Source organism: Theropithecus gelada, chromosome 5, assembly GCF_003255815.1.
Source record: "Theropithecus gelada isolate Dixy chromosome 5, Tgel_1.0, whole genome shotgun sequence".
Classification (NCBI taxonomy): Eukaryota; Metazoa; Chordata; class Mammalia; order Primates; family Cercopithecidae; genus Theropithecus; species Theropithecus gelada.
Genome location: NC_037672.1, coordinates 9,441,869 through 9,452,854, shown reverse-complemented (window position 1 = coordinate 9,452,854; position 10,986 = coordinate 9,441,869). Strand labels below are relative to the sequence as shown.

The 10,986-nt window shown below is 38.7% G+C and overlaps 1 pseudogene; it reads left to right on the top strand.

Moving 5' to 3' along the window:
• Positions 1 to 737: 737 nt before the first annotated feature.
• LOC112624249 lies at positions 738 to 1,140 on the top strand (annotated as a pseudogene).
• The last annotated feature ends 9,846 nt before the right edge of the window (positions 1,141 to 10,986 follow it).

Here is a 10,986-nt window from a genome sequence, read left to right as displayed (position 1 = left end):
AAAAAAAAAAAAAAAAAAAAAAAAAAAAAAAAAAAAAAAAAAAAAAACCTACCAGGAGAAATATAGTTAATTTCATGGAAATATAAGCCATTGAAACCACACAATATGAATGGAATGCTATTTAAATAAATACATCTTCAGAAGCAAAAACTGAGAGCACTGAAGGGGAAAACTAAGTATATTTGGAAATTTTAACACACAACTCACAGGAACTGATAAAGTAAACAAATAAAAATGAATAAGGATATGTAGGAAATTTTAACACCACTATCAACCAACTAGACTTAATTGTCATTTACAGACTAGTTCACAGAACAACACAAAACAAATATAGATACACATTCTTTTCCTAGTCCATATAGAACATTTAAGAAGAGCCATCTCCTGGGGCCTAAAACATATTGCAATAAATTTTAAGGAACTGAAAAAATATAAAACAAAAGACAATACAACAGATACTACAGACATTGAAGGGATATTAAGGAAATATCAGAAGCACTTTTATTCCAGTGAAGTTGACAAAGATAACTTTACAGATATGGGTCAATACAAGGAAATAGAAAATCTGAATGGCCCTTCATCTTTAAGAGAAATGAGAAGCTTTTTCACACAAAAAAAGCTCTGGACCAAAATGAATGCTATCAGACATTTTTGGAAAATAATATCAAGTCAGGTGAGAAGCAAGCAGGGGTGGTGTGACGGCTTCTCCCAGAGAGGCCTCAAGAGAAGGGTTAGCTATGCCATCCTTGATTAAAAAGGTGACCAGCACTGCGAAAGCCCCCGAGGTCCTTGGGCTGTATGGCCAAGGTGTGTTAGTCGACAGGATCATTTACATTTCAGGACAGCTAGTCATGGACTCTTCAAGTGCACAGCTTGTGGCAGGAGAGGTAGCCAAAGAAGTTAAACAAGCTTTTACATAGATGGGTGAAGTTCTGAAGACTGCAGGTTGTGACTTCACTGATGTGGTAAACAATTTTGCTGGCTGACACACATGACTTCAGTACCGTCAGTGTCATTTACAAACAGTACTTCAAGACTAATTCTCCAGCTAGAGCTGCTTACCAGGTTGCTACTTTGGCCAAAGGAGTCTGAATTGAAATGGAAACAGTAGCTGTCCAAGGACCTCTCACAACAGCATGACTGTAAGTGGGCTCAGTGTTGTTTCATCTGGAACGTTTAACGTCTTAATTTTTTACAACTAATGTAACATCTTAATTAACATCTTCATTTTTACAATTGATCAAAGTGTAAGGTTCGAGTAAAACGCCTGAAGTTATTATGGAGATACTATATAACAGGGACAGTTCAACATAAACTAGAGATTAGATCAAGAATCCAGTTACTGATATTATTAATGTACACCTCTATTACTGAATGTAGGAAGCAGATAATCATTACATAGTTATTCAAATAAACGTAAAGACAAATAAGCATTAAAGAAAGTAAGTTATTATTCCTGATACATAATCAAAAGCATACCTACTTCAAACTAATTTAATGATGTGAAATACGTAGTTCTCATGTCAAATATATGATTCTGCTTTTACTTGAATAAAATTAAAGTATTTAATGGCAATGGTCAAAGAGAGGAAAACAGACCAAAATTTCATATAGACAATTTTTTTTTGACAGAGTCTCGCTTTGTCACACAGGCTGGAGTGCAGTGGCATGATCTCAGCTCACTGCAACCTCTGCCTCTCGGGTTCAAGTGATTCTCCTGCCTCAGCCTCCCAAGTAGCTGGGATTACAGGCATGTGCCAGCACGCCTGGCTAATTTTTGTGTTTTTAGTAGAGACAGGGTTTCACCACGTTGGCCAGGCTGGTGTTGAACTCCTGACCGCAAGTGATCCGCCTGCTTTGGCCTCCCAAAGTGCTGGGATTACAGGTGTGTGAAGGGTGGTTTGTTTAAATAAACATTTCTAGTACAGCTGCTTATCAAATGGGAGCAGTAGCGGGAGAGGTAGAGCTTTCCTTTTAACTATATAAAAATAATGTCTGTGACAATTAAATGTTTAAATATAAAAATGTAACAAAAACAAGGTAGAAGATCTAGGACAATGTTTATATGCCTCTGGCATTGGTGGCAGTGGTGTGCGTGTTGGGAGGACTTCTTAAGCAAGACAGGAAACTCAAAAAAATGAAAGGAAATAAAGAAACATTTGACTATGCAAATATTTACAATTTGACAGGCAGCAGTACATAAAGTCAGAAGACAAAGAACGGGCTGCAAAAAATTTTGGAAGCACATATGTCCGATAAAGGATTCCTACATATTATATATAAATAATTCCCATAAATTGATAATGTAAGGACAAATAACCCAGTTGAAAAATCGTCAAAGGATAAAAATAGTCATTTTACAGAAGAGGAAATCCTGATGCTCACAGACCCATGAAATAAGCTCAACTCCATAGTCATCAGGGAAATGCCAAGTTTAACAGTGGGTTAACATGTTTTTCCCTCAACACATGGCAAAGCGTTCAAAAGACTTGTTGAACCCAATGACAGCTGGGGAATGATGGGAGGGCAAGACAGTAGGTTCTATCATGTTTTCAAAACAATGAACACTAAAATTACTGCAACTTTGTGAAAATTAATCTGGCAAACTCTGTTGAAATAAAAAAATATATATCCTTTTGTTTACCAAGTCTAGTTCTGGAAATTTATCCTTTAGAATTAAATCCTATAGAATTAAAAGCATATTTACTGAAGTAGGGAGTATATTGGTAAAGTGTGTTTATTGAAGCATCGTTTGCCAAGTGACAAGACAAAAAATAAAAAAAATTGTTAACAAACCAATGGTTAAATTAACTTGAATATACCTATGCTGTGAAATATTATGCAACTGTTTAAAAAAATGCTTTGGGGGCCGGGCATGGTGGCTCACGCCTGTGATCTCAGCATTTTGGGAGGCCAAGGCGGGCAGATCATCTGAGGTCAGGAGTTCGAGACCAGCCTGGCCAACATGCAGAAACCCCGTCTCTACTAAAAATACAAAATTAGCTGGACATGGTGGCGCATGCCTGTAACCCCAGCTACTCAGGAGGCTGAGGCAGGAGAATCACTTGAACCCCGGAGAAGGAGGTTGCAGTGAGCCGAGATCATGCCATTGCACTCTAGACTGGGCAACAAGAGCAAAACTCCATCTCAAAATAAATTGAAAAAAAAAAAAAAAGCTTTGGGGCTGCATCCATTTTCCTATTGGAATATACATTATAGAATGTTGACTGATTAAAGTACCTTACAGAAAGATGCATATAGAATTAGTCTATGTTTGTAAAAACAACTCTGTCCTGTGACTTTTTAAAAAATGTCAATGAGTTTTTTTTAAATTAGTTATATTTTAAATATCGAAAATTTTTAAATATTTAAATAATTATATTTTTTAATAATTAAAATTTGTTAGAGGTAGTATGGTGATATGTTTGAGAAAGGACAAATGGTTTGGGGGTAGATAAGAGAGAAAATGATTGTACAACATGAAACATACTCTGGCATTGTGTGAGAACAAGAGTAAACTAGAAAATTCTGTTAATAGAATTGCAAATGTGTGAAACTGAATATGTAATGGCATACCTTGGAACATTATCTTAATTGGTTATTTTTTAAAATGTCGTTCTTTGTTACCAAGCCTTATAATGCACCCATCTAAAATGATGTTATCTATAAAACTCAATTTACTACTAATTTACTAGCAGTCAACACATTTCTGCAGTCTCTCATGATATTTGCAAGCAATTACCATTTTTTACTTGAGTCCCTTTCTAAACATATACACAACTCAAATTCCCCATTATATCTTCCATTAAAAAGAAAAAAAGCCTGAAACCTTTGTTTTGTTTTGTATTTTTTTTTTTTGGAAACAGGGTCTCACACTTTCACTCAGGCTGGAGTACCGTGGTGTGATCCTGGCTCACTGCAACCTCTGCCTCCTGAGTTCAAGCTAATCTTGTGCCTCAGCCTCCCGAGTAGCTGGGATTACAGGTGGCCACCACCATGCCCGGCTCTTTTTTTTTTTTTTTGTATTTAAAAGAGACAGGGTTTCACCTGGCCTGCTCATTTTTTTTTTTCTGCTGTCTTTTGGCAACATATCTCACATTTTTAAAGAGTAACCATTAAGAGGCCAGGTGCGGTGGCTCACACCTGTAATCCCAGCACTTTGGGAGGCCAAGATGGGTGGATCACGAGGTCAGGAGATTGAGACCATCTTGGCTAACACGGTGAAACCCCGTCTCTACTAAAAATACAAAAAATTAGCCGGCCTTGTTGGCGGGAGCCTGTAGTCCCAGCTACTTGGGAGGCTGAGGCAGGAGAATGGCATGAACCCGGGAGGCGGAGCTTGCAGTGAACCAAGATTGCGCCACTGCACTCCAGCTTGGGGGACAGAGCGAGACTCCGTCTCAAAAAAAAAAAAAAAAGTAACCATTAAGAATTTGGAAAAACTTCAGTTTCAAAATATTATCCAAATCTCTGTAACAAAAATGATCAGATTGAAAATGGTAGTTAAAATTGAAATTCATATGTCAAAAGTATTATTCATCTTTAATAAATTAAAATCACACATATTGAGGACCTGTTATGTATGAATAGCTTAATCACTTTAATCAATAAGTGAGATGCTGTGTCATCTTTCTTTACTCTTCACGGAATACCTGGGAAGTGGACTTTATTATTCCTGATTAGGATCTTACGATTATGGCTCCTTACCTGCACATGGCCACATATGAATAATTAAGAAAGCTTTGTCTTTAGAAACACCACCACCCTCTAGCTAGGTTCTCTAGACACACAGCGGAAATATTCAATGGAAATTTTACTGACCCTGAGACCAAGGCACCTCACACAGACTTTGGTGGTTCACAATCTAAAGATAAAGTAAAATAATAATAATAATAGTAAAGCTTCTGGTAGTCCACAATCTAAAGTAAAATAATAATAATAAAGATAAAGCTTCTGGACATTTCCGAGTTCTCTGCGCTTTCTTTCTCCTGCTGTACCATCTTTTACCTTTATTAAAGCTCTAAATGAGCACACCCTGGGGGGTCTTGTGAGTCCTTTCAGTTGCCCAATGCTCCCACTCCAGTGACTCCCTTGAACATTGAACTTTTAGTCAATTAACTTGTGTTGAAACTGACCATGTCCATTCTCACAACAGGTATAGGAAAATGGCTGTCATTGCAGTCAGGTACCGTCTCAGGCATCCTCATACAGTCATGTTCTTCAAAGGGTGGCTCTTTCCTCAGGCTCAAAGGGCAAGTCCAGACGAGGATCAGCTATAGAATTTGCAAGGTCCAATGCAAAATAAAAATGGGGACTCTGTGCTCAAAAGGTATTAAGAAGGTCAAGATAGTGACAGCAGCTTTAAACCAAGTGCAAGATCCGTCTAAGCACGTGGCCCACGTGACTGCACAGGTCATCAGCACACGGTGCCAGTTCTGGGCCCGACTGAAGCACCACCATAAGCTGTCATTCTTTATAAAGAGACAGGAAGAGGTCGGGTGTGGTGGTTCACACCTGTAATCCCAGCACTTTGGGAGGCTGAGATGGGTGAATCACCTGAGGCCAGGAATCTGAGACCAGCCTGACCAAGATGGTAAAACCCCATCTCCATTAAAAATACAAAAATTAGCTGGGCGTGGTGGCGCATGCCTGTGGCCCCAGCTACTTGGGAGACTGAGGCAGGAGAAAGACTTGAACCTGGTTGCAATGAGCCGAGATAGCACCATTGCAGTCCAGCCTGGGTGACAAAGCAAGACTGTCTCAAAAAAAAAAAAAAGAGAGAGAGACACAGGAAGAAAAATCTTAAGCTTCTAGAAAGTTTCTCACTACACACAGGCAAAGTCAGGCTCTTTTCCTTTTGAGGGTTGCACTATCTGGAGGGCTGGGCTGCTCTCATTAGCCAGAGGGCAATAGTGTCCCACCATAGAAGGTGGCAAGCACAGACAGGAGGAGCTGTACCTCCTGAGAGATGAGACTATACATTTCCTTAGTGTTTAAACTAATGTGGAGTTTTCTATTCATTAGAAGTGAAACCATCCATTTCAACTTATACAAAGGCTTTGCAAAATAACTACGATTATTTTCCATTCTAGAGATGTGGACATGAAAATGCAGGGAGACCACCTTGCTTCTAAGTCCTAAAGCATACTTGATAAACCTAGAAGTTAGTCCCAGCTCTGCCACATAATGCCTGCCATCCCATATGAATGGTAGCCCCTGGACTTGGGCAGTGTGGCAGCCCTGCTCTAAAGACCATAGTTTCTAACTCCCCACACTTTATACCTCCCATTATGAAGGCATAGCCCAAATCCAAAACAATATGAGATGCTAAGCAATTTCTTCAGCTGCGTGGGGGCCTAGATTTTTAAAAAAGATTTTTCCCCTTGGAGGCAGAGGTTGCAGTGAGCCGAGATCATGCCACTGCACTCCAGCCTGGGCAACAGAGCAAGACTCTGCCTCAAAAAAAAAAAAAAAAAAAAAAAAAAAAAAAGATGATTTCCCCATTGATACAGAAAATCTGTTGTTTTTTTTTTTTTAGAGGGATTCTCACTCTGTTGCCCAGGGTAGAGTGCTACAGAGCAAGACTCTGTCCAAAAAGAAAAAAGAAAAGAGAAAGAGAGAGAGACTGAATTTTCTGGTCTTGCTTGTAGCTAAGTGTGATCATATGACCACATTCTAGTCAACGGGAAATGAGTAGATCTAGAGTATATACGGCACCCAAAAATGGCCTTAGAGGAAGGAGCATGCAAGTCTTTGCTCGTCTCCCTATTCTACTGACTGGAATAAAGGGGTGAGGGGTCATGGCTGGAACTGGAACAGCCATCATGGACCATGAAGTGCATGTCACTTCCTGAGGATGGTGAAGCAAGGCAGAAGGAGCCTGGGGTCTTCCTCATCATGGAGCTGCCATATCCACTTGCATTCCTTACCCCAACTTAATGTACTTAAGAGGAAAATACACTGCTATTTTGTGTTTTATATTATTCACAGCCAAACCCAACATGATCTGATGAAGTATTTTCTGGGAATGAAAAGGATGGGAGTAGGTAAAGCATGAGCTAACATGGTATGAAAAATGAACAGCACGGCCGGGCGCAGTGACTCATGCCTATAATCCCAGTACTTTAGGAGGGTGAGGAGGGCAGATCACAAGGTCAGGAGTTCAAGACAAGCCTGGCCAAAGTAGTGAAACCCTGTCTCTACTAAAAATACAAAAATTAGCCGGGTGTTGTGACACGTGCCTGTAGTCCCAGCTGCTCAGGAGGCTGACGTGGGAGAATCGCTTGAACCTGGGAGGCGGAGGTTGCAGTGAGCAGAGACCACGCCATTGCACTCCAATCTGGGTAGCAGAGTGAGACTCCATGTCAAAAAAAAAAAATGAACAGCATGTTTTGGATGGTTTGCAAATTCAAATAATTTAGCAGAAATAAACACTTGGAGTGAGAAGTCTATAGAAGAAAAAGAATTAATATTTCTCTCCCAACCCAACCCCTTCAAAAACTCCCAGAAATAAAGTGAGGGCCATTGCATCTCCTATTACAAGTGGGATGCTCTCACAACTTCTATTTGAATCTCAGAGTAAAGAGTGATATATCTTCTCCTCTTGCTGTCTTTAAAAGAGCTCTGAGGCCAGCTGTGGTGGCTCATGCCTGTAATCCCAACACTTTGGGGGACTGAGGTGGGTGGATCACCTGAGGTCAGGAGTTCGAGACCAGCCTGGCCAATACGATGAAACCCCATCCTCTACTAAAAATACACAAAATTAGCCAAGTTTGGTGGCGGGCACCTGTAATCCCAGCTACTCAGGAGGCTGAGGCAGGAGAATCGCTTGAACCCAGGAGGCGGAGGTTGCAGTGAACTGAGATCGCGGCACTGCACTGTGGACTGGGCAACAAGAGCGAAACATCATCTCAAAAAAAAAAAAAAAAAGAGCTTTGAGTGCTCTGCATGCATATCATGGTTCATGGTGATTAGACAAGCACATGCAGAATCAGACACTTAACATGGAGTGCTATTTACTCCTCACCATCATGGTGATCAGCATGGAGTTTTGAACTACTTTTTTATAATTATTTTTAATGAATATCCATACTGACTAATAGACAAAATAAAACGGCAAAGATATTACCGATGCCAAAAAATGGAAGTAAAAAAATGACAATTTTCAGCATTTCCAAGCATCAAGATGAACTTTTCTAGCTACCTGAGTTCCAGGTATGTGATCCAAATCCATATGTAGTAGATCAAGATTTCTCCAGCAATTAAAAAATACAAAGAGAAATTATATCCTATATTATTATTTTATCCAATTTGGCTTTAAGGTTTTTGGAAGTAAAGACTATCTACACCAAGAGTGTTTTATTTGCAGAGAAGTGTTTGCAAATACCTCTGCATGAAATTCTTTCTTATCATTTAGAAATAAAGTCATGAAAACTAGAGATAAGAAATTACTTAATTTTAAGTGGAAAAATACTAACGTTCTAAATAACTCATCGTGAAAACAGTGTATTTTCAGTGTTGCATAATGTAATTTGCATTTTAATCTGTATTTTATATAAATTGTATTCTCAAACCAAAGCATGTGTTTTTAAAAATAATGAATTACTTAAAAGTACTGAAAAATAATGACAGATATTTTTTCAAAGCCATGCATGAATATGGTTAAAACATTAAATGGAATGGGAAGACAAAATGCAATAGTCTACTACTAAATCTCTTCTTTAGCATTCGTTCATTTGATGAGTATTGATTGAAGACTCCTACAATGCCAAGTAGACATTATTAAAGGGTCTTTTAATTAATTCCACCTTTAACTCTTCAAGCTATCACATAGGATAATTAGCTCCAGATGGCTAAATATTTGTATAATGTTCTTTTTTTGATTTATCAATTTTAGAAATTCTCTATTCTGCTATGATACACACAGAATTGTTTCTTTCATGTGAATCATCACTTCCCCTCCATGAAGTTATTTTATATAATTATTTCTCTTTGTTTTTCTCTTTTGGTTGCCTTTGCAAGTTGAAATAAGATATTAAAGCTTTAACTTCTTTTTTTCATTATAGACACAGCATCTTTTGCTCCTGGCTTTGTAAGATAATCCCCCGCCCAGTGCCTTTCCTTCAGCCCTCTTCCCTTCCATCTCTTGCCCCTGTATTCTCTACTTTTACATCTTCAAGGCTGAACATGCATATTCTGCTGTTTAGCATAAATGAATCATTGCCTTTTTTTTTCATTATGTGGATTACAAAAGTGGAAGTCAAAGTAGTTACATTATTTTAATTATAAGCATGTGAAACTGGCTGGGTGTGGTGGCTCAGGCCTATAATCCCAGCACTTTGGGAGGCCGAGGCGGGCGGATCATGTGAGGTCAGGAGTTCGAGAGCAGCCTGGCCAACACGGCCAAACCCCGTGTCTACTAAAAATACAAAAAATTAGCCAGGCGTGGTGGCAGGCGCCTGTAGTTCCAGCTACTCCGGAGGCTGAGGCAAGAGAATCGCTTGAACTCCAGAGGCGGAGGTTGCAGTGAGTCCAGATCACGCCATTGCACTCCAGCCTGGGTGACAAGAGCGAGACTCTGTCTCAAAAAATAAATAAACAAACAAACAAACATAAGCATATGAAACTATTGTTGAATTTCTAATTTTCATGGGGAGTTTCTACATGCAGGTTTTTCTTAATTACTAAACAGAAATATATTTTCAAGTTTTTCCAATGTCTTTTTTAAATGGAGTATTCTAAAAAGCTCCCCCTTTTTTCTCTCCCAAACGGCAAATTACCAGCAGACATGTTCTTCCTCCAGAGGTCATCGGCATGGGTATCTATACCTGCTCCCCAGGGGTCATCCTGTGATTTTCCCTCATGCCTTTTCTCTTTCCTATATTAAAATCCTGGATACTAGAATCCCTTGGCTTATTTACTTCCTTTCTTTTTGCCAGAAAATATCTCAGATAATTTACTAAGAAACAGTAGTGTAGGAGGTAAGCTTTCTGAAGCCTTACAGCCTGAAAATATCTTTTTCATTCATCACACTAAGTCAGTGGGTATTCTAGGTTGAAAACAATAGCTCTCCAAACCTTTGAATGAAGAGCTCTGTTGTCTTCTTGGCTTAGTGTGGGTGAAAATTCTGATGCCTGTTTCTCTTTCCTTTATAAGTAAACTGTTCCAGAGTTTTGTCTTTATCATTTGTGATGTTGTATCTAGATAGGGATATATACATATTTATTGCTCTGTGCAATTAATGCAGCCTTCCAATGCAGAGATTCATGCTCTTCAATTCTGGACTTTGTTTTTGTTATCTTTTTGTTCTTTTTTTTTTTTTACACTGTCTGTTTCTATCATCATCATCATGACTATATTATTATTCAGCTATTGAAACTTCTGGATTGATCTTCTCCGTCATTCAATCTCTTCTCTCATATTTTCTACTTTTTTTCCATTTCTATTTACTTTCTGGAAGATTTCTTTGACTTTATCTTCCAAAATGTACATACTTCCCATGACTATCTCGTTGTCTTCTGGTTGTCCCTTTTCTATAGAATCTTGCACTTTATGACTGCATTGTATTCTCTAATCTCTCTGCAGATGCTACTTAGGATTTCTTTTTCATCTGAGGTCATTTGTTCTCTAGCTTTCAAATGAGAGTGTTTCCTCAAATGTCTGGTGATCCTTGCTTGACTTCTGCATAGTATAATGAGATCATCAAAAGCAAATGGGAGATTAGGATACACAGCAGTGCCCAACGACTGGAAAGCTTTGCTTTGGGTTGATTTGGTGGAGCCGCTACTTATGTTGAGAGATCCCTGAAAGTCTGCATGTGGATTTCATGCTTCTTGAGGCACTCTATTCCCTTTTTGACTATAAGGCATTTCAAAATATCATCAGGGCATTTAACAATTATCCACATAGTCTTTACCCAGCTTTAGATAATATGAATGTCTTACCATATTGCTTTAAATCTCCTCCTTTTCTTCCAAAATAAAATAG